Below are 23,239 nucleotides of genomic sequence, written 5' to 3'. Positions count from 1 at the left end.
TTGTCACTCTCCCTCGGTTCCTGAGCCAGTTCAGAGATTCAGTTGTTCCCTGTGTGCAGGGTTGACTGAAATAACAGGGACACTGAAGGGATTTAACAAGGAATTGTTTGGTGATGTCCTGAAGCTATACACTGAGAATAAAGTAACTTGGGCTGTTTATAACAGATGGCCTTGGATAATGTTGAGATTGACTATCATGGAAATAATATTTCTACAGACATAATTCCCAAGGTCAAGCTGCACAGAAATGGGAAATGTTGAGTAATAGTAATGATAAAACCCAACCTAGAGTGAATTTCACTTCCAAAATAAATTATTTTTATAGAAAAAATAAAACCAAGGACATTTGGGTCTTTGTGCAACTTGGGCTCTCTGCTAAAATAAAACTATCCATATACTTTTGAATTATTTACTTTGGTCCAAATTTTGGTTTGAATGTGCTCAGCTTTTGTTGTTGTTGCTAACCTTATAGTCTGAGAAAAGGGAAAAGACTGGAATACTGTGGCAATGAACTTTTTGTTAACCTGTAAAATCAACATGAAAATCCACAAACTAAAGAGACATGGGAAAGGCATCTTTAACAGTGAGAGGAAGCTATTTTTCAGTGGAGAAAACAGAAGCAACACAAATTTAGAAGGAAAGAAAGTATGTCCTGAAGCAAAACACCACATGCAAAGGCGAATGAAATTCAAAGCTGGGAAGCGCTGTCTAATACTGGAAGGTTGGAGAAACATCCAGGAGAGTCCCTCAGAGCCTTATTAATGATGCTGCAAACCCTTTATCTGTAGGTAGCGGTTTGGAGCACACCCTCCCTGTCAGTGGCTGAAACCATGACTCCTTGATAGCTAGGCAGGAAAGGCCTCTGATCTCACAGCTGATAGAGCGAGGGGAGCAGCAAAGCCTGCACGGTGACAAAGAAGGAGCCATGAGGGTGCGTTCATGGGGAGCTCTTCGCCATCTTTGTCCTGTGAATAAGACAAGTCTTAACTAGGCACTGTTGGTCCCTCAAGAGTCACTTAAGACTTTTTAATGTAAGCATTTATGTATTTATTCATCCATAAACAATTTGTTCTTCTCTCACCTCCAGGTAGGTGTGAATGGGTAGGTGTGAAAAGAACAGAGAAGAGAAAGTAAAGTGAGTACATAAAACAGACCCGTGTTCCTGAGTCCTACTGGGCTTCCATTCAAAGCTTTGTGAATTTGATATTTTTAATTCTGACCAAGAAATTGAGAAGATTTTTTTGCTCCCAAATGTGCAGCAACTCTTACGTCCAAAGAGAAGCACATGAGTGCGGCATTCATCTTTCAGCAGAGTGATGTCTCTCTCCCTGCTTTTATCACAATCCCTGGGCTGCCTCTGTGCCAGCAGCTGAGGTAACTGGCTGCAAACTTAGAATTTTGTCCTTTCTTCTTCAGTTTTCCTGGAGTGAGAATCACTTTTTAGAAGTGATAAATATACACTGGCTACATGTTGTTGCCTGGCATTGGAGAGACTCCACGCTCCAGGAAGCCTGGGGAGTTCTTACAATTAAGGGAGTTTGTACTGGACCAGCCATGATGCTATGCCCAGACAGACAGTTTCTGCTTGGAAAGGAAGCCAAGGGGAAGTTGCCGGAGGTATCAGAGAGGGGGCTACCCAGGCTCCACAGCTCTAAAGAGAAATTTCTGGCCTCAATCACATGGTTCATTTGTCACCATTGTCCTTGGCTCCCAAACTAACCCTTAGAGTATTACAAGTTCTTTCATTACGACAGTGAGGAACTAGCCATCATGGCACACTCCTGTTCATTGAGGAGACTGAGATAGGAGGATTGCCATTAGTTTGAGTCCAGTCTGCATTATACTGTAAATATCAGGCTAGCCTAAGCTATATAACTAGACCCTGTCTCAAAATGAACTCTCACATCTCCCCCAAAATACTGTTTTATGGTTTGAATATATAATGGCCTCCCATAGGACATGTGTTTGAAAACTTAATCCCAAACTAGTAGTGCTGTTTGGGAAGGTTGTGAAACCTCTACAAGGTGGGGTTGTATAATACAGTTGCCATATAATATCAGTTAATACACTCTTCCAGGCTTTGTTCCTTGGAACCTCCTTTGCACCACTACTCTTACACTTGATGGTCTTAATTTCATAAGATAGCAATGGACACAAGTATGGTGACATGGTAACAGTCGATCTGCTGATAATCAAGATGACTCCTGTAGCAAACAGCTTCAGGTTCACTGAAACGAACTTCTAGATCAGGCACAGTTGCAGAGGGAGGAGTATTTATTGAAGCTTACAGATCCAGGGGAAGTTCCATAATGGTAGAAGAAGGTGGCCCTGCTGTCACAGGTCCAAGCATAGAGAGGCCACAAACCAAATCCCAAAAGCCACATGGCACACTTGAGGAACTCCAGGTGGATCTAGGCACTTTGCACATCTTTAGATTGGAATTTCAAACCCACCACACCTTAGGGTCCCAGTGACACCTCTTCCAGCCAGGTGACTGCAGGTCTAAGTTACAAACTGTAATAAAACACTGAGTATATTGGGAACCATCTATTCAAACTACCATAGCTCCTAAGGGACTAACAGGTGAATAGTGTATATGGCATGGATACACTGCACAAAAGGCTGTCATGTCCCAAAGGAGATGAAGATGAATGGTGTGAAAGCAGGGGATACAAATTAACATAGGAATTATTTATTTCTGGAATTTTACATCTAATATTTTTGAAACAAAATTGACCCTGGGTAACTGAAACACTGAAACCTCAGGAGGTGAAACTATGGATTAATGAGACTGCTGTGTTCCTCATTTGTACGACTGGAGATTGATAGATGGCTTTGAATCTTCACTGTGTGACCTTGGACATTGATTTAATCTCTGCATCTTGGTTTTCCTATCCACACAATGGGGCTGTTGTAAGGATGGAGTTAATACATATATAAAGTATTGAGAACACTGACACTTCATAAATGAATATGCAATTCATTATTGCATAGAAACTTGATGAATGTGAAGAAAGAACCCACAAAACCAGCTAAACAAGAAATTTTAGGGCTGGAGAAGATGGCTTAGCAGTTAAGGCATTTGCCTGCAAAGCCAAAGGACCTTGGTTCAATTCTCCAGGACCCATGAAAGCCAGATACACAAGGAAGCAAATGTGTCTGGAGTTTGCAGTGGCTGGAGGCCCTGGCATGCCCATTCTCTCTCCCTCTCTCTCTCTACCACTTTCTCAAATAAATAAATAAAATATCAAAAATAGAAGTTTTAATATGAATATAGGATTGCCTGATTTAAAGTAAAAGCCCATATCTGGACATGTTAATTCCCAAAGAATTATGGACTGCATCAACAAAAGGAAAACCTTAGTCTCTGGATCTCAGTGTCTTCTTTGGTAAAATGAGAATACAGCCTCTATCATTGTAAGGATGAGGCCATCCACGTGAAGTGTTTACAGCAACTAGCTATTCAGTGAAGGTTGTTTCTTTCTCATATCAGGAGTCCTGTTCAGGTTTAAATGTAACTTAATCATCATTATAACATTGCAAGGGCTCAAGGAAGCTGTGTTATGAAAGACCCTGCTCCACAAGCAGTGATGCTTATTGTAGGAGGGGGCTGGGCCAGGGCTAGTCTGGGTTGGGAGTGGGATAGAGGCTGACAGCACAGAGGAAGGAAGCTGGATGACTTGGCTCTTCTCTCCTAGAAGAAAGTTGCAATGATCTGTCTATTTGGCTCTCTGACCTGCATTCCTGTAATCAGGGGCAGAGCATGATGCATGCTGCACTCTACCCTTTGCGCATGCTAAACAAGTCTCTGCCAGTGAGTCCAAAAGCCTCTCTCATACTTGACAGTTTGGCTCCCTTTCAAAGGTCATGTTCTCAATGCATTGGATGCTTCTAAATGCCATGTTTATTATTAGCTGTGGTTGCTAGCTGGGCATGGTCCTTTATTGTAAAAAGGATAAACTGGTGCTCTGGAGAGGGAGTGTCCCGTTACTGAGCCCCTCTGGGCAGGGGAAATGTGACTCTCAGTGCTCTCTTCTCACTTCTCTCACTTTCCTGTGAACTAAGTTAGCAACATGGAATAAAAATCCTGTCTTCCTTTGAAATGTCTTCACCACACTTCTGTTTAATTTCTCAGGCTAACATAATGATATTATAGTCCAAGTCTTGACATTTGTTATCGTGTTCCAGTTGAAGCAGAGATACGTGCTGAATCTTGCATATCTGCATGTGTAGGGTGGGGTCAACACCCAACAGGCACTGCTGCCTGAATTACAGGAATTCAGGAGCAGGTGCCAACCAGTTACCTGTGAGGGATGAGGCTGTGCACATCACCCTTTGACAATTCAAGCTGACCATCTGACGGCCCGGCCACTATTGCAGTGCTCATGATCCCAGTGGCTAACTTACTGCCTCAGCTTCAACCAATTTTAGCTGATTTCTGAAAGTAGTTTGGCCTTTAAATACTTCTCCAGAGCCAGCTTGCATGCAACGCTGTAGTACAGAGTTCCAGGAAGGCATTGCCACAAGTAGGGACTTTGTTTCCTGATTTTTGTGATCGTCTGAAGGAGCTTACTTGATGCTATAGTCCCCGGATGCCGTAGCCTTTGAGGTTGTTCTCTATTGCTAAGTGTTTGCAGAATACAGTTTGTCTGGAGTTTCTCCAACTCTCAGTTTGGACAAAGAAGGCATAGTGAGGAGTTTCATAGTGCAGTCTTAAGTGTTAGTACGTACTACTCTGCATACCCTCTTCTGTGCTCTACTGGGCTGGACATGGAAAGGCTGGCTGTCCTCTCCTGAGAGGTCCTTGGAAGTACCCTGGGCTCCATAGGGGACGTTTTACCAGGTCCCAGTTACAGCAGAACCTCTAGCTCCACTCTCCCACATCCTTTAATGCAATTGACTTTTCCATGTGCCATAGCATCAGACGTGAGTGATCTAAGCCCTGGATGTTTCTGTGGCTGCCCCAGTGTAGATACATATTCTTTTGGCCTCAGAACTACACTAATATGCTTGGTCTGCTTAGAAGCTTATCTACCTGAGCCCTGGTCATTTTGTATTTGTTTGCCCAGAGTCTATGGCTGGCCATTGGTTGGGCAACCAAGTAAGATTCTCCATGATTCAGTAAGCCAATTCAATCTTTTAGAGTTACCTTTTTACATTGGTAATTACCTCATTTTTGTTAGGTAATAGGTCTTTGTAATAATTTCCCTTGTTTAAATTATATTGTGCCTTCCTAGACTCAACTGACTCTTACTCCATCTTACATACATGTGTAAAAATTTGAAGCTAGGATCTGTATATGTGAGAGAACATATGACATTTGTCTTTCTGAAGCTAAATAGGGTCCATTGTCAGGAGTAAGGGGAGAGGGCTTATTAGGAGAGGATCATAGATATGATATGTAAGTAAAGGAGCAGAATAGGGGAAGAGAAAGGTCTAAGTAGAGTCAGGGAAGGTTGAACCAAAACTAAAGATGTTATGAACTAGTTATATGAAAACTTATTTTATTTATTAGCTATTAAAATATAATTTAGAAAGAGAAAGTTTAGGGCTGGAATAATGACTTAGTGGTTAAGACACTTTCCTGTGAAGCCTCAGGACCCAGGTTCTATTACCCAGTACCCATGTAATCTAGATGCACATAGTGGCACATACGTTGGAGTTCATTTGTAGAGGCTACAGTCCCTAGAATGCCCAGTCTTTTTTTTTTCCTCTCTCTAATAACTAAATAAAACATTAAAAAATGAAGAGAGAGTTTAGGCAGAAGTATATACTGTAGGGTGTACAATGCTGTGTCTAGAAGCCATAGATTTTTATAGAAAAATAGCATATTCCAGGTATGGTTTGGGATATCTCCCAAAAGGTTGCTGGTCAAGGGGGTCCTGAGGTCCCTAGAACAATACTGGCTATTGCCAACGCTGCTAGTTGCTGACCAAAAATAGATGGCAAGACCCTATTTCTGAACACATCACATACTTCAGTTATAGGACACTGAGCTGGAAACCTGTTCACTGATAGCTAGCTGATATAGTGCTGGAAACTGCTATGCAGACTGTTGTAGGAAGAAAAACCTTCAACAGCCTTAACCAGCAGTGGATTCTGAGAGCTACACAATTAGCCAGCCAAAGATGATGTGTGCCCCTGGTACAATAGTAGCAAGTGTGTTATGGGAGCTACCAATTGTTTTCTGATTGTATTTGAAGCCTCTTCCATGGAGGAAAATTCATGCATAGTGCTGAAAGCCTAATCAAATGTCTGTGGCCATGCAGGTCATAGGCCTAAGGGGTAAAGCAAGTACTACCACCCTTGTTTGTCTAAATGGATATGTTGTGCCCTTTTAATTACCCTATGAAAATATGTGTTATGTTCATAGATTAGTGCTACTCTTTTTTAAAATTTTTGTTTTAATATTTTTGTTCATTTATTTGAGAGTGACAGACACAAAGAGAAAGGCAGAGAGAGAGAGAGAGAGAGAGAGAGAGAGAGAGAGAGAGAGAGAGAAAGAGAGGGAGAGATTGGGCACACCAGGGCCTCAAGCCACTGCAAACGTACTCCAGACATGTGCTCCCCCTTGTGCATCTGGCTAACGTGGGTCCTGGGGAATCAAGCCTTGATCTGGAGTCCTTAGCCACAGACAAGCACTTAACCGCTAAGCCATCTCTCCATCCCTAGTGCTGCTCTTAATTTTGGTTCAAGTAACTTCCTTTTGCAGGCAAAGATGTGTACTGGGGAGACGCAAAACTCATGAAAGTGCTGCAAAGAAGTGATGATTGAATGTTTGGCACTAAAGGTGACACCGCTGTCACACCCTCAAAGTACTAGAAGAGGTAGCTGAAAGCATGAAAGTGCCAAAGGATGGACACAGGAGTGCTTTGGAACACTGTCTTTTAGACGCAAAATAGCCGTGTGCTCATGACCTCATAGCAGGTCTCCTTACCTGAACAAGACCTGCACGATATTGGGCCCAACAACATGTCATTATGAATGAGGAAGGAGGGCAAAAATGACATCAAAATAGAAGAGGAATTCGATGGAAAGAAGGGGTTCACTGAAGTGGGGTCAGGGAGAGGGACAACAGAAAGCAATGAGAGGGATTATATAATCAAAGTACATTATGTACATGTATGAAAACTACCAATAGAACCATTTTTAAAATTATGTTTGGTGATGATTGGTTCTCTTTGCTAACCTGGCACCTAGCTGTTTGGGCAAACACCATACTAAATCCGCTATGATAGTAGGTTTTAGACATGACTAACATTTAATATGTTTTGTTTGTTTTTGGTTTGTTGAAATAGGGTCTTGCTCTAGCCCAGAATGACCTGGAATTCACTATGTAGTTTCAGTGAAGTCAAGGCAGTCTCCTCTTAACCTCTGCCCCCAGAGGGCTGGGATTAAAAGCATGTGCCACCACTAAACCCAGCTATGATTAGCATTTAAATCAGTAGACTTTGTAAAGCAGATTAGTCTCCATAATGTATGTGGGTCTCAACAATCAGTTGAAAGGCTCAAGAGAAAAAGACAAAGGTATTCCAGAAGAAGAAATCACCCGCCCTTCATAAACCCACACCCTCAATCAATTACACCCATTTCTCTTGCCATAAACTTAGCAGTTCTATGTTCATTAGAAAGGGATAAATACATAATAATACACAAATTATGCCATTTTTATTTATTCTTTCTTTCTCTTCCTTCCTCTCTTTCTGTGTTAGAGATCAAACTCAGGGCCTCATGCATAGTAGACAATTTTTCTCCCACTAAGTTATACCCCAAGACCTCAGTGAGTTTTGCATCTCCTGAGTAGACAGATTGAGAAATATGTATATAAAACCCACTGCTGAGGCTCTCTCATGGGTTCCCAGTACCCGGTATACATCATTAGCAGTCTGCAGTGTCCTGTCTCGCACCAACCACCACAGCTTCTGCCTGCGCTCCTGTTCCACTCATCATTCATGTTCACAGCTCATTTCCTGGACACTCTTCCGACCATCCTTCAAGGTCCTGTTCATGTTCCTCTTTCTTCTGAATTATTTGCCTTTTTCAGACATCATCAATCTCTCTTCTCACAAAACATGCCTGCCTACACACACAATTCAATGCTGAGTTAGGCCTTAGGTGAGTCTTCCCTTCAAAGAATTTTGACATTGAAGTCTTCATGTGCATCAGTCACCCTGCTACGTGCACTTGTTTTTAAGATGACCTTTGACTGGGGAATATGATGACGATGCCAAAGGTGATTTGTTCCCTGAGTGCCATTTGCTTTCCTCGCATTTTGACATTATTTTATTTAATTCTTTGATTTTTGTAAAAATTAATTATTCTTTGTATCATGTTTATAAGGAGAATGAGACATGGCATTTTTTTCTAAGTAAAAATAGTGCTTAGTAGAGTGAAAATTCAGTTCAAGGTTAGCTTGGAAATCTGTTGTCACTATACCATGAGTATCACTGACAGAGGATTTGTGAAGGTATAACTGGGACGGACCCTGGGTGTGATTATGATTATATTTTTTTATTTTGAAATTTTAGTTAGGAATTGTGGTAAAATACACACTATATAAAATTCAACAATTTAAACACTTCATTGTCACCATAAGCCTCATGTACTTCGGAACTTTATTCATCTTCTCAAAATGAAGCTCTACATATGAACACATGAAAATGCACATACATACAAGCACATCACATGCACATACACATGCAGAAACGGAATAACATTCTATTGCATGTGCATGTCACAGTTCGTTACCTATCCACCTGCCAATATTCACTTAGATTGTTTACATATCTTGGGTGCATTGTAATGGGTTTACAAACAACTGTCCAATGCCCTGATTTCATGTTGTAGTGTATGTTGTCAGAAGAGACTGCTGGGTCATATGGTAACTTGACACCTAATTGTTTGAAGAGCAGGCATAAAAACAGGTGAATGCACCCCCCCATTCCTGCCAGGAGTGGGTAAGCTTCTCATAGTGACTGCACCCATCTCTACACCCACAATCAGTGGACAAAGATCTTAGTTTATCTTTATTCTTGTCAACACTTACTATTTTCTAATCTTCACATGATTGCTATTCTAACATGTATGCAGTTTTACCTTCTTGTGGTTTTGATTTTTATTTCCTTAATGATTAGTAGGGAGAGAGAGAGAGAGAGAGAGAGAGAGAGAGAGAGAGAGAGAGATGGAGAGAGAGAATTGGCATACCAGAGCCTCAGCCACTGAAATTGAACTCCAGATAATTGTGCCGCCTAGTGAGTATGTGTAACTATGCACTTGCCTCACCTTTGTGCATCTGGCTTACATGGGATCTGGAGAGTTGAACATGGGTCCCTAGGCTTCACAATCAAGCTCCTTAACCACTAAACTATTTCTACAGCCCTAGAGAGGCTTTTAGAGTTGCCTAGGTCCATGTAGGTTACCTGTGATATTAACATTTATTGTCAACAGACAGGGCCTAGAATCATCTGGAATATAGGCCTCTGGGCACATCTGTGAGAGATCGTCTAGACTCAGTTATCTTTTGGACATGCTTGTGAGGGATTATCTTGATTAGGTACTTAATGTGGGAAGACCTTCCCAAACTCTTCATGGCAGGCACCATTCTGTGACAGATTGCAATCTCAAGGTTTCATGTGACATAGACCTTTCCTCCCTTAAACTGAACTTTGCCAGTTACTTTGTCCCATCAGCAAGACAGGTAATTGATATAAGTAGCAAAGCAGGGCTGGAACCTGGATCCTAGTCTTTACCACCGCAAGCTGCTATTCTTAACCTCTTGTCACACAAACTGTCTCACGTGATTCTTATGGACTCAGGTGAACATAAACTGATCAGTGCAAGATCACGTTCTTCTCAGATACTTGCCGGTTAGTGTTGGGTCCCAGGAAAATGCTCTTTTGCACATGAACCAGGCAGCTCTGAAGGGGTCTATGCTACTAGTATTCAACATGAAGGTTTCTTATGCTATAAATTTCTGGCATCTTGCTGTTTCTTCAGAAATCAGATGGATGTTAGTCCTGTGGGACTTTGTGTGAAGAACATATTGCTGAGGGTGTCAAAGCCAACTTCAGAATGCATGAAGATCAGAAAAGGTGTTCTGGTCACTGACTAGACTAAGGCTTTGTGGTGGTGTGAGGTTTAATCTACCACTCTGCCCGACATCAGCGCTGAAGCAGAATTGACTGGGGGTTAATTTCACTTTCAGTGGAAAAATAATATCAAAGATAAGTGGCATCTTCTTATAAAAAGTTCTAAGTCTGTGTATTTTATTCTGATTACAAAGAATTAAAAGAAAAAGTGGATTCTGCTCTGGCAAGATAGCTGAAGGTCAATATTCAATGGGATGTGAGAAGAAGACTTGCTGAAAATATCATTATATATATTGACATTTCTTAATACTATCTCTTTACCATGGCATAGTCACCTTTTATGCCAGTTTCAATTAAACAAATTTGGAATAGTAGTATGCTAACATCAGACACAAAATATGAAATAAGGTAAATACCCCCAAGTTAGTTAAAAACACAGTATTGAAACACATGGACCATGAGAACTTAGTTCACTTCATTGCCTCAGCTTTTCTCCTAGAGTTAGTCACTTAGGTTCCTGTTTTTCTTTGTCAAGTTTAGTCTTGAATTCTTTCAGCACTTAGGATCAGGTGGCATGCCTTGAAGAAAATGTAATTATCTTATTGTAACCTCAGAAAACATGGGACAATGCATTCCTTCCACACCGAAATAAGAAAATGATCATGTGGTAGATTTGGACAGATGAAAGGGAAGATTGACCAGGAAGAAGCTGGCAAGGTCTTTATTCTAGGAATGCGGGCCTATCTACCTTCCTTTCAGACCTTCCCAGCCCAGGCAAGGTGTGCGTTTCCAGTGAGGTTGCATGATAACATGTGTGGTGTCCAGCTGAGAGCCAGCAAAAGATGTGAATTTTATATTTTGAGTATTGCTCTTGGATTTTCTGCCCTCTTCCTCCCTTCCACAAAGCAGAACATACATGAGCACATCTAATACATGACTATGCATTTCAAATAATTACATGTTCACAAGAAGTTGAAAAACATGAAATTATCCTTCCAAATCTGTGGGTGGGGGGGTTAGCTCCACAAGACCCTGTGGATATGGAAATCTGAAGATGGGTGATATAGAATTTGCATATCGCCTATACAATCTCTCCATGTACTGTAACTCAGCACTAAATTATTATACATCCTAACACAACTTAACTGTACATCAATGGTATTATTTAGCTAATAATGACAGGGAGTAACATCTGTACATATTGAGTTCAGCCACACTTGTTTCCCCCCCTATAGTTTTTTTTTTTTAAATTTTTTTTTATTTATTTATTTGAGAGCGACAGACACAGAGAGAAAGACAGATAGAGGGAGAGAGAGAGAATGGGCGCGCCAGGGCTTCCAGCCTCTGCAAACGAACTCCAGACGCGTGCGCCCCCTTGTGTATCTGGCTAACGTGGGACCTGGGGAACCGAGCCTCAAACTGGAGTCCTTAGGCTTCACAGGCAAGCGCTTAACTGCTAAGCCATCTCTCCAGCCCCCCCCCCCCCATAGTTTTGTTCTGTGGTTCATTATATCTTGGAAGGTGGAGCACCTACTATAATATAGAAGAGATACCCTCTACTCAGCTCCATACACATATATATTATATATGTACATTATATGTTTGTATGTGTATGCATATACATGTGTGTATTAGCATATGTATGTTTAAAGTATAGTTGCCCACTGAATTTTAGTGCCCAGGAAAAAATATCCATATTAAGATGCAATTTTCTTCTCCTCTGGCCTAAAGCCAGGCAAGTGGAGTAACAGAGCCATAGGACAAGGCCCAACAAGCAGAAGGATACATCTACATCTTGACTTTTTAAATTATTATATTTTGATTTTATGTTTTGTAAGTCACACGTGGCTTATTCCACATGTGGGGGGTCCACCTTCCAGCCACCTCTCTGCCTCACTGGGACAGTCTTTGTCTACTGTTCCCTGACTCCTGCTCCACCATGCCATGCTGCCCTCCACTCCTGGTAGGCATGGGATGTAAGTACAAGAAGGTTAAAGCAAGGAGGCGGCTCAGGTGCCCATGGAAGTCCAGCACTGAATCTTAAATATAGTACACCATGATACATCAAGACAGAGATGGGAGGTACAAGAAAGGAAATGGCTTTAAATCTGCTCTTTAAATGAGGGGCTCAGGGTTTGTCTGTTGCCCTCAACTGTATACCTTGTACTGGAGGCTCGATTCAACACTGCTTTGCAGCCCATCTCTTTAGGTTTGAAGATGAGCATTTATGGGGCAAACAGAAGCTTCAGTAGAAGCTCAGATGAATACTTGTAAAAGGGGACTTGGTAAGGTCTAGTCACTAACTTCTCTAAACTGCAGTGCCCTGTGTGACAGCACACAGTACCTAGCCAGAGCTGGGTCCTTGGAGGCTCCCCAGAAATAATCTGTCTTTGAATTTCAGATTTTACCAGATCCTGATTCAAACTCAATGTTGCTTCCACTTAAATGCATTTAGCTCTGTGCTGTTGCTTTCACCACTTTTATCCATCCACTGAGGTTGAACTGCAATCTCTTTCCTTAAGTCTCCAGACTCACACTGCGGCGGGCACCCTTTCTTCCTCTCCCTGTGCTGCTCTTTCCCTGGGATTTGACTGGCTTAAGCTGTAACATTTTTCAGAGAGCAAGTCACCTCCTTACAGGGGTGGGCCTGGAAATCCACTAACCTCCATACTATCCCATTCCTGTTCTGTAAATTTGCAATAATCACTTAAAAAATTACTGTCATGTGGTTAGTCTTTGACTGGTGAAACAATGATATCACCCTGTGAGAAAGGGAACCTTTGTTTCTTTTAACCTTCTTTACCACTGCCTCCTTAGTACTTTATGCTGTGCTCAGCATGTATTGGTTGAACTAAAGAAGTGCCTTTCCAACCCCCAACTCTGGAGTATGTGACGTGTGACATTTTGCTCATATTCTTTCTCTTCTCACCCACACTATAAACTTCTTGGGTGAGAAATGATTCATTTTCATCCCCCACAATGTCTAGGAAAAACCTAGGCTTCTCCAACACTTCCTAGAATAAATACATAAAAACAAATGGTGCTGAGACAGGGCATTTCTTTCCTTTTAATAGACCAACTGGACACAGCATTAAGCTAGAGAGATCAAAACTAATTGCCCGAACAAAAAGCACATGCCACTTAGCATCCTCTATGTCTGCACCAAGGACGGCCTTGGAAAAGTGTATAATCAACTAGGTCATGTGGTGTCCCAAGTGACCTCTGTGTTCATCATAGTGTCATTGTTTTCAAGCAGTTAGTTGCTTAGGTAGCCTGTGGGAGGAAATGTTTCCCAAAATAGATACTAGAGATGAGGCTTAGCTCTTTAGAGAGAGAGGAGCAACTGGGCACCTTCTTTAGGAACAATGGGTATATATGTTATTCTTTTAGTAATGCATTCTGGTTTTTATTGTAAATTAACTGGACATACTTCCATACAAATCATTTGGGGCATGTAAAGGGTATGAATAAGGCAAGACATTTATCTAGATAAGTGTGGGGCAGAAATGGAACCATTATGGTGTACAGAAAAAAATATGAGTGGCTCAGCAGCTAAGGCACTAGCCTGTAAAACCTAACAACCCAAGTTTTATTGCCCAGTACCCACATAGAGCCAAGTGCACAAAGTGGTGCATGCATCTGGAGTCTGTTAACAGCAGCTTAAGGCCCTGGTGCACCTACTCTCTCTGCCTGTCTCTCTTCTATCTCTCTCTGCTTGCAAATGAAAAATTAAAGTAGAAGAGTAGTCTCTCTGGGCTCTTCTGGGCAAAGAGAGCAAGAGGCCTGATGCCTAGCTAGGCTGGTTTGAGATGTGGCTTCGGATGCCACACACTAAAGCCTGGAGCTGCAAGAGGCCACGGGGTGCTAAAGAGCAGAGTAACCATGCACAAGGCTCTGAGAGGAAGAGGCCATGTTCACAGAAAACAGAACTGAAACATACTCAAGCACATTTGTATACTGGCCCTCTTCCCTTACTCTAGAAAGTGGTTCCTACTGGTGGACTCTGAACCTCAAGTCTTCCACCACTACTCCTATTGCACATGCTGAAACTGCACACACAGCTCTTTTCCTCCCTCAACTATGGAGGGCACTCATGGTGGGGAGGCTGTAGTGCTCTAGCAGTTTCATCTTGGGGAGAGTTAGTGAGGTCAGAGACAATTGTGTGGAGGCGAGGGTAGTGTGTGACACACATAAAAATAGAGCAGTTATGCCAACTGGCAGAAATGTCAGTCATACTCCTGGTCTCGAGAGGTTTTCTATGGTAAGGCACCTTCTCCTGAAGCCCACATGGCCTTCAGATGCTGAGGGCATTATGTGCATAGGATGGGGAAGGGAGCATGAGGAATGATGTAGGAAGTCTTGAGGCTCTTATGTCAACTGTTGTCTGGGTGCATTGTCTCATTGGGTGGTTGGGGCAGCCCTGCCGGTGTCCTAAAGGATTTCTTCTCTTCTTGTAGATTCCTTTCCCTTCAGTGCTCCAGGTGGCATGTTAAGGCAGATGTGGGTGTCAGTGAGAGAACTAAAGGCAGAGGCCATACCCAGAATCTTACAAATACTACAGTCTCATTGCAATCACAGGTGAGGCCCTGAAACAAGGAGTGGAAAATAGTGCTCATGGAGGTCTGGAAAATGGCACTGGGTTAAGAAAGTTCTTACTCTCCCTCTTTTCTACAGCAAAGAATGTCACTCTTATTTTATTTTTCCTAGCCTGGGATTCTCCCGCAAGCACATTTCCCGCTGAAAGTCATCCATATTGGTGCTAACTGCCTGCCTTGGTTTTTCACTTCTTAGGGAAGTGCTCAGCAAAATTTGCCTGTCAATTTGCTAGCTTGGGGCCATGAACTAGGTTTTTCCAGTGGCTAAGTGCTTCTGGCTGGTAAGTAAATTATTTATTTGTCGAATGAGTCACTTAGTAAAGCAGTACTTGCTGTCTAAGACTAATGGCTACCCTATGCCAAATAGTACCCAGGGGTTCCAGCTCCTGCCAAAAGAGTGGCGGAGGAGCTAAGGAAATCTGGCAAGTGCAACCAGCCCTACTTCCAAAACCCACCTCCTGCGAGTCTGCTCTCTTCAGCATGCAGTCTATCACTGCTATTTCACACAGGTCGTCTTTGTCTGGATTGTTGTAAGCGTAGGTCTGTAACCATTTCATTTTCGCCTTTAATCCCCTTTCAAGTCATTCTGAACTTGGCAGCCCTAGGCATTTTACCAGTTTCCTATTGCTGCTGTAATAAATATGCCACAAACTTAATGGCTACAATCCATAAAAATGAATTCTCTTATAGTTTTGTGGGGTTAGAATTTTGAAATTCATTTCAGGGCTAATGTCAATATATTGATTCATAGGGAGGGGCCTGAAAAGAGGAACAACTTCTTTGCCTCTTCCAGCTCAAGCTGTCACTCAACCTCTTATCACTTATCTCATTCTGAGAGTCATTGTCTCATCAGCACCCCTGAGGTGACATTAGCTTAGCTCCCGATGCAAGATAGAATCTCCAGCTCAATATCCCTAACTTAACCATACCTGTGAAGTTCCTTTGTATTGTGATTGTCTTTGGTGGGTAGTGGGGCATTCATTCTTTCACCACAAACATTGCGATTTTGATTGTTGGCTTTTCATTGTATGGAAATTAAAAGCCACATAATGTTTCATGGATTGGAAGAGCCTCTCCCCTCTCCAGGCATTTTTCAAACAAGTCTTCTGTCTTTTTCTGTGCCTGTTCTACTGCTGATAGTGTTAGAGGCTATAGCCCCTCTGGCTGGAGTTCCCTCCATGTGGCTGACTGTTCTCTTACTGTGATCTTCGACCAAACGTTGTGTCCTCTTAGCGAACCTTCCTAAGAAACCTGTCTGGAAGGCTCTCACCTGGGTCATTGCATTCGAGGACTGCATGTCACATGTACTACTCTGTGCTAGATGAGGAATATATTTGTTTCACACCTCACTAAAACGAGTACTATTTTTTTGTTTTATCACTTGTGTCACCAATACCTTCCATAATGTTTTATAAATATCTGGCAACCAAGCTGTTTATTGAAACCCATAGGTTGAGGATCTTAGGGAGGTTGGCATGAAGCATCTCCCTTACCTTTCTAAGCATTGACTTCTTCATTCAAGCCTGGCTTACAGAAATCCTAACTGTGTCAAAGTACCAGATAACAATGATGGGGTCCCAAATATACCGTAAAGAAGGAATCTTAACCAGTTGTGTAGCTTCTGGTAGTTGGGCTAGGATTATTCCTAATTTATTCCTCCAATAACCCTGAGAGTCCGGGTCCTTTCTAAGAGAAGAAACTGAGGTTTGTGTTAAATATCTTACTGAGATTTATAAGATTAATGGAGTTAAATATAAATAAAGATTTTCTGAAACCAAATTCAGTACTATTCTTTTTATCATACCTTGAATATATGAAACAGCACAGCCAAGAGAAAATTCCTTGGACTGCTGTCCATGCCTATTAGTATCTGTGTGATCGTGATTGAACCAGGACTTCTGTATCACTTATCACTGTTATGAAGAGTGACCAAGTATACACTTAGCATCTAGTACAATGCTTTCTGCTAAAGCAGATGCTTATTTAACACATGTTAGAGTAAAAGGATTACTCTGGCTGGTGAGATGGCTTAGCAGTTAAAGTGCTTGCCTGTAAAGCCTAAGGACCCAGGTTTGATTCCTCAGGACCCATGTAAGCCAGATGCACAAGTTGGTACACACATCTGGAGTTCATTTGCAGTGGCTGGATGCCCTGGTGTGCTCTCCTCTCCTTTCGTTCTCTCTTTCTTTCTCTCTGTTTCCAAATAAATGAAATATTTTTAAAAAAGGGATTATTAACAGGAAGCTGATATTCAAGAAGAGGGATTTGCATCATTCTTTCTTCCTGTTAAAATGTACTGCAGCACCAACTTCCTGAGGACATTTCCCCATCAGTAATGAGCATTTTGAAACCGACCAAAGCTTGCAGAAAAGAGAAAATTTATCAGCATAGAAATGTTCTTTTGGGAAGTAGCTCATTTTGGTCATTAGAAGCTGAAGGAGAAGGAAGTTAGGGAGTTTTTCAGGTGACAGAAAATGGCTCTCCATCTTCCTAAACTTGATACCCTAGTAGGATATTTCCAGAAAGCTAATTTTTCTTCACCCTTTTGCCCATGGAGAATAAAGTATACACCTCAAGCACCTAGGCTAATCATGTCTTTCATTCCCAATGATTCATGCTGTCATTGATTAAAAGAAAAAATCTTTAAAAATGCAAATATGAGTGTGTCACATTATTGTTTTGAGTTATAGTGAATCTTCATGACTTTCACAACAAAGCTTAAATCCACTTCTCTTGTTTATGCCTCACTATCATCCCATTCTGGAAAGATGCCTTCCAAGTTTCATTTCCAGGTGCTGTTCTCCCATTACAAATGCCTTAGTACACTCTCTGCTTCATGGGAAAGGCACTGCTGATCACTTCCTCATCTTCACTCTGGGATTTCACTGCAAAGACCCAGAAACCTTCATGCTTACAAAAACACCACAAAGGGAATTTATCCATTTTCCTTACATATCAGAAATGAGTTCCTGATGCCCAACTCTCTCCAGCACAGCATTTAGATTGACTCATTCTGTGAAGAGTAAATATCTTTGTAAGCAGTTAGGTCGAGGTAATACCGGAAAAAAATATAACAAATTCTTTTTTTGCTGTTGTTTTTTGAGGTAGGGTCTCACTCTAGTCCAGGCTGACCTGGAACTCACTGTGTAGTCGTAGGGTGGCCTTGAACTCATGGCAATTCTCCTACCTCTGTCTCCCAGGTGCTGGGATTAAAGGAGTGTGCCACCACGCCTGGTTTAACAAATTCTTTTGAAAGTTATATTTAAAGTTTCTATTCAATGGTAAATTACCAAATACCCTAAACCAGTTGTTCCTTATGGAAATTTTAGTTTTTTTCATATTTTATTTTTAAATTTATTTATTTTAGAAAGGGAAAGAGAGAGAGACAAGAAGAGAGATAGAAAGAATGTGCCAGGGTCTCCAGCTACTGCAAACAAGCTGCAGTTGCATGTGTCACCTTGTGCATCTTGCTTATGTGGGTACTAGGGAATCAAACCTGGGTCCTTGGGCTTCACAGACTAAGTCATCTCTCCAGCCCAAGTTTAGTCATTTTTAAAGAAGTCAAAAATGGTGTCTGTGGCTGGGGAAATGGCTTAGCAGTTAAAGCACTTGCCTGCAAAGCCAAAGGACCTAGGTGCAATTCCCCAGGACCCACGTGTAAGCCAGATACACAAGGTGTTGCATGTGTCTGGAGTTCGTTTGTAGCAATTGAAGGCCCTGACATGCCCATTCTCTCTCTCTCTGATAAACAAATATATTTTTTAAAAAAATGTAAAAAAATGGTATCTGCTTCCTGTGTGGATACCATCTTAAGAGATATGCCTAGTGAGTGGCTTGCTAGTCTATGTGTATGATTGCTGCTTGTGATGTGGTTCCAGATACTCATGCCTCTTTCTCCAAGTTCTCTTAATGTCTATTACATAGTTACTCTATGTAGACATTTTCTCAAGAGAAAAGGGCACATAGAAGAATGGGGGAAAATAAATGTGACCTAAAATTATTGAGAGGGTCTCAGGAAAGAGGCTTCTTTTTAGCAACTGTAGAAACTTGAAGGTAAGCTAAGAGGCCCCCGACACAAAAAAAAGTGGGAAAGGAAATGGCCCAGGACTTGTAAGTCTGAGACAGCAGTGCATGTAGTGGCTGAGTGAAGTAAAATTAGAATTGAGGACTGTTGGTTGTAAATTTGGAAGTTGGGTTCATATTATGGAGACTATAAATGCCAGACTTAGGAGTGTGACTTTGTTCTGTGTATAAAAAAAGGATTACTTAAACTTTTTGGACAGATATTTGATATAAGTCCTCATTATCTATAATAAAGCATAGAGAAGAGCTAGCCACATTTGTAAAGTACAACATGTATTCACCATCTGTGTTCCTGAAAAAATAAAATTTGCTTCTTTATGAAAAACCATTATAAATCCAAATGATGTGTTCCTAAATAAATACAATAAAAGGATGTGGATCTGTGAATTGTCACCATTTAAGGAAGTATTTTGCACTTTTGTATCTCATAGAGTTTATAGGAAAGTTAACAGAATCATTCTTCTTGGTTAAGATTAATAATTTCAGTGGGAAATGTATAATCTGAAAAGGAGCAGTTTTCTCAAACAACATAGCTAACCTCTAGCTAAAAAAAGGTAAAATTTTCAGTTAATTTAGAAATCAGACTCTTATAAGATTAATGGAGTTACACAAAGTCCTGGCTCTCCTAACTGGTAACTGAGCAAACTGGGGGACGCAAATCCCTTTCTAAGCCTCAGTTTCCAGTGGTTACTGAAAATACAAGTTTTTTTGGTGCTCAGTGAGGTCCTGTTTTGTTTATGTATAATTTCTATTTTTATACTGAGGTACTCTCATTTTAGTAAAAATTGATAATAGAATCATCTTTTTTATTTATGCTTTTTCATTTTATTAATTTAGTACATCAAGTTTCATAAGAAAAAGTTAGTTGATCCTCTTTGTGGAGTCCATATTTATGAATTTGCCTATTTGTTACAACTTAATTGTAACCCCCAATAATGTTTACAGTACTGTTATGGTCACTTGTGAGACTGTATAGAGTGAGAATAGAAATTGAGCTGTGCAACGTGCAGGTTTCCAACAGAGGTTGAACAAGGTGATGTGTCTGTGTGTATGTGTGTGTGCATATATATATATATTTGAGAGAGATAGAGATAGAGAAAGAGGCAGATAGAGAGAGAGAGACAGAGACAGAGACAGAGAGAATGGGCATGTTATGGCCTCTAGCCACTGCAAATGAACTCTAGATGCTGCAAATGAACTCTAGATGCATGTGCCACCTTTTGCATCTGGCTTATGTAGGTACTGGGGAATCGAACCTGGGTCCTTTGGCTTTTCAGCCAAGACCCTCAGCTGCTAAGCCATCTCTTCAGTCCTGGTGATTGTGTTCTTGTTTCAAGTTTCATGCCATAACTGTCTTTTTATCTTTAGCATTACAGTTTTGTTTCTTGTTTTCTTCTTTTTTATTGGATTGGGTACATAGCCATATTTAGAATAGTCTTCAACTATAATGCCAGCATGCTGTCTGGTAGGTGATGATGCTCTTCCTTACACATCACATACCTGCAGTAGGTGTGTTTGATTCAGGCCTGTGCTATAGTGCTGAAGGCTGTGAGTTCAATATAATGAACCAACATTATTATTAAATGAGATATATTTACACATAAACACACATGGAACAAGTTTATGCATTGATTGGTTACTGAACATATGAACAGTGGTTTATAGGAGTCCTACTGTGTTGCGGTTTTCACCAGTTCATAATTCATGATGACTTACTGAGATTAGTTACAATTAGTTGCACATTTTAAGTTTGAGCTTATAACAATATGTGCCAATCATGCATTGTATCATGCATTATATGTAATTATGTATATATTCATCTATAATAATCAGGCATTATAAGACATGCGTTTTTATTCATGTGAAACTATTCTTTAAAATTTATGACAAATATTTTTGTAACTTCATATAGCCTAATTATAGTTATTTCATTAGCTTTTTCTTGTATAGATATTTGTTAGAGACCCCTAATTTAATGCTATTAACTTCTTGAAATAAATCAAAACAAAATGTGAAAGGCTGGTGCTTTCACTATTTTATTCCTTGGGTGTTTGCTTCATGTTTGTATGCACCATTGATCTTAGTTAAGTGTTTGTTTCTAACGTCAATGGATTGATGATCCCAAAAATGCTGGAAATGGTGATATCCGTATGTGTAAGTATCCATTTTTTCTCTTCCTACACTCTTGAGTTCTGAGCGTACTTGATGTGACACTGGACATTTTTGCATTTGTGACTCTGATATTTATGATCAAATTTCATTTGCCAATTTCCTTGACTATTACTAAAACCGGCATTTATGGCCTTTCAGAAGAAACCTCTGCAATGCCCTTGACTTATATTTTTATGCTTATAAAAATGGGGTACAAGTTTTACTCACTTATTTGTTCACTATTCATTTGATATTTAAATGGAAAAAGACAAAAATGTAAAATATCAAAACACTGCACTCTCCACCATCCTGGAGCATGTGCAGTACCATCTCTTACCTACAGGCTACAAAGGAAATTAAATGGGACTTCACGGAAACAAAGTGTTAAAATTATCTTAGTTGCTATCACAGCATTAACAAAGAGAATATTTATTTTGCTTGCTTTCATTCTCAGGGTTTTTTTGGATAGGGGGTGGAGTGGGGCTAAGCTTGTGGCCTTTGAAAAGTTACACAACAGAGGTTATCAGTTTGTGTACACATGCCAGGATTCTCAAGGCACAAGTTCATTCAGTGGGAGCAGTCAAGGTCAACCCTAGAGGAAGTCTGGTAAATTCCCTGCTCCCAAAAATATCCTTATTACATTTTTCAGTTAACAGTTTCCTTCCGGTTTCCTGCCTGTCTTCACATGCCTGATGTCCATGCCTTCTTAAGGTGCTTGATACAGCATTAGTTCCCAGCAGGAGGTCCATCTTCCACCTCCAACGCCTGCCTGTAAGGAAGTGAGTCAATGAGGACTTGGCATTTGCCTATGAAAGAGTAGAGGATCTGGTGGGAAGCAAGCAGGGACGGACTTTGATCCATCTAGGATAGATATAGAAGACTATTCTTACCAAATGAACCATCCAGAAAAAAAAAAAAAAAAATCGAACAAAATGGAGATGGAAATTACATTTAATTATAGAATCCTGGGTATCTTGAAAGTGTTTCAAAGAATGCTCCTAAGACAAAAGTCAAAGGAAAAAATAATGAAATGGAAAGCAACACCTCTTCCTCTGTGATCTGTGGGGTAATAGACAATGATAGGAGCACCTCAGAAAGTGTGGGTAGTAGGTTTGCTTATTCTTGTGAATATAGATCTAGATCTTAGAGATCTTGAAATTGTTTTTTCAACCACAAAAATCAAATGACGACTTGTACTCTCACAAGGCCTACCAAGTTTTGATCTTTGGCAGTCTAGAGATGTCAAACTAACATTCTTTCCACTTTCTTAAACAAAGTGTTTACTCATGTGAGTGCATGCATGTGTGTACATACACACCAGGGCCTCTTGCCACTGCAAACAAACACCAGATGCTTGTGTCACTTTTAGCATCTGACTGATGTGGGTGTCATGGGAACTGAACCCAGGCTGGGCAGCTGTGTGAGCAACCACCTTTAGCCACTGAGCCATCTTTGCAGTCCCCGAAACTAACATTCTGAAATGTGTAAATCAAACAATGTACAATTGCAAAGCAAACGATGATGTTGAAAAGCCATTATAAAAACATTAGGGAAATGTTTGTGATGCGATAGTGTTTGCTTCTTTTTTTTTTTTTTTTTTTTTTTTTTTGAGGTAGGGTCTCACTCTAGCCCAGGCTGGCTGACCTGGAATTCACTATGTAGTCTCAGGGTGGCCTCGAACTCATGGTGATCCTCCGACCTCTGCCTCCCAAGTGCTGGGATTAAAGGCATGCGCCACCATGCCCGGCGTGTTTGCTTCTTTATTAATGCATTGTTTGGCCCTTAAAGTGGTCAAGAAACTATAAGAGAAGGTGTCTACGGTGGCACAGAGAGTTCGGCCTGGCAAAGGAGTACAATACAGAAAGAAGAATCTACATTAGCAGATACATAGTTCAGATAGGTGTGGGTGAATTTATTTCCTTAATTCTTAGTGCTACTGCCTGAATTCTGCTTATTGCTTGCCTGAATTCATGAAAGGTCCCCCAACTCCTCCTATAGCTCTCGCTCTGAGAATCACTTCTTAGCCATAAGGAATAGCTTTATTTATGCTTCTGGGATTCAAAACCAACTAGTGGTTCCTCACTTCCACCCAAATATGGTCCAGTCCTTTAGTCTGAACTCAAGGTCCTTTGGTACTGGGCCTGTCTTTATAGACCCGGTTACCACTAGTCTGCTCTTTACATAGTACTCACGATGCAAACACATTGGCCAATTTAGAGCTGCTGGTTGGGTCCCAACACAATCCTCTTTAGCTTTTCTTTACACTCTTGCTTTCATCTGGAACCCTCTTTCCAACATTTCATGATACTCTTGCAAATAAAT

General features: G+C 40.9%; 1 protein-coding gene across 1 annotated transcript in view; it reads right to left on the bottom strand.

Annotated features, from left to right (window-relative positions):
• LOC101609726 overlaps positions 1-23,239 on the bottom strand; it is a 117,334-nt gene that overhangs the window by 18,398 nt on the left and 75,697 nt on the right. The gene's annotated exons all lie outside the window — the stretch shown is intronic.

This window comes from Jaculus jaculus, chromosome 13, assembly GCF_020740685.1.
Source record: "Jaculus jaculus isolate mJacJac1 chromosome 13, mJacJac1.mat.Y.cur, whole genome shotgun sequence".
In the NCBI taxonomy this organism is placed as follows: domain Eukaryota; kingdom Metazoa; phylum Chordata; class Mammalia; order Rodentia; family Dipodidae; genus Jaculus; species Jaculus jaculus.
This window is presented reverse-complemented; position numbering and strand designations above follow the sequence as displayed.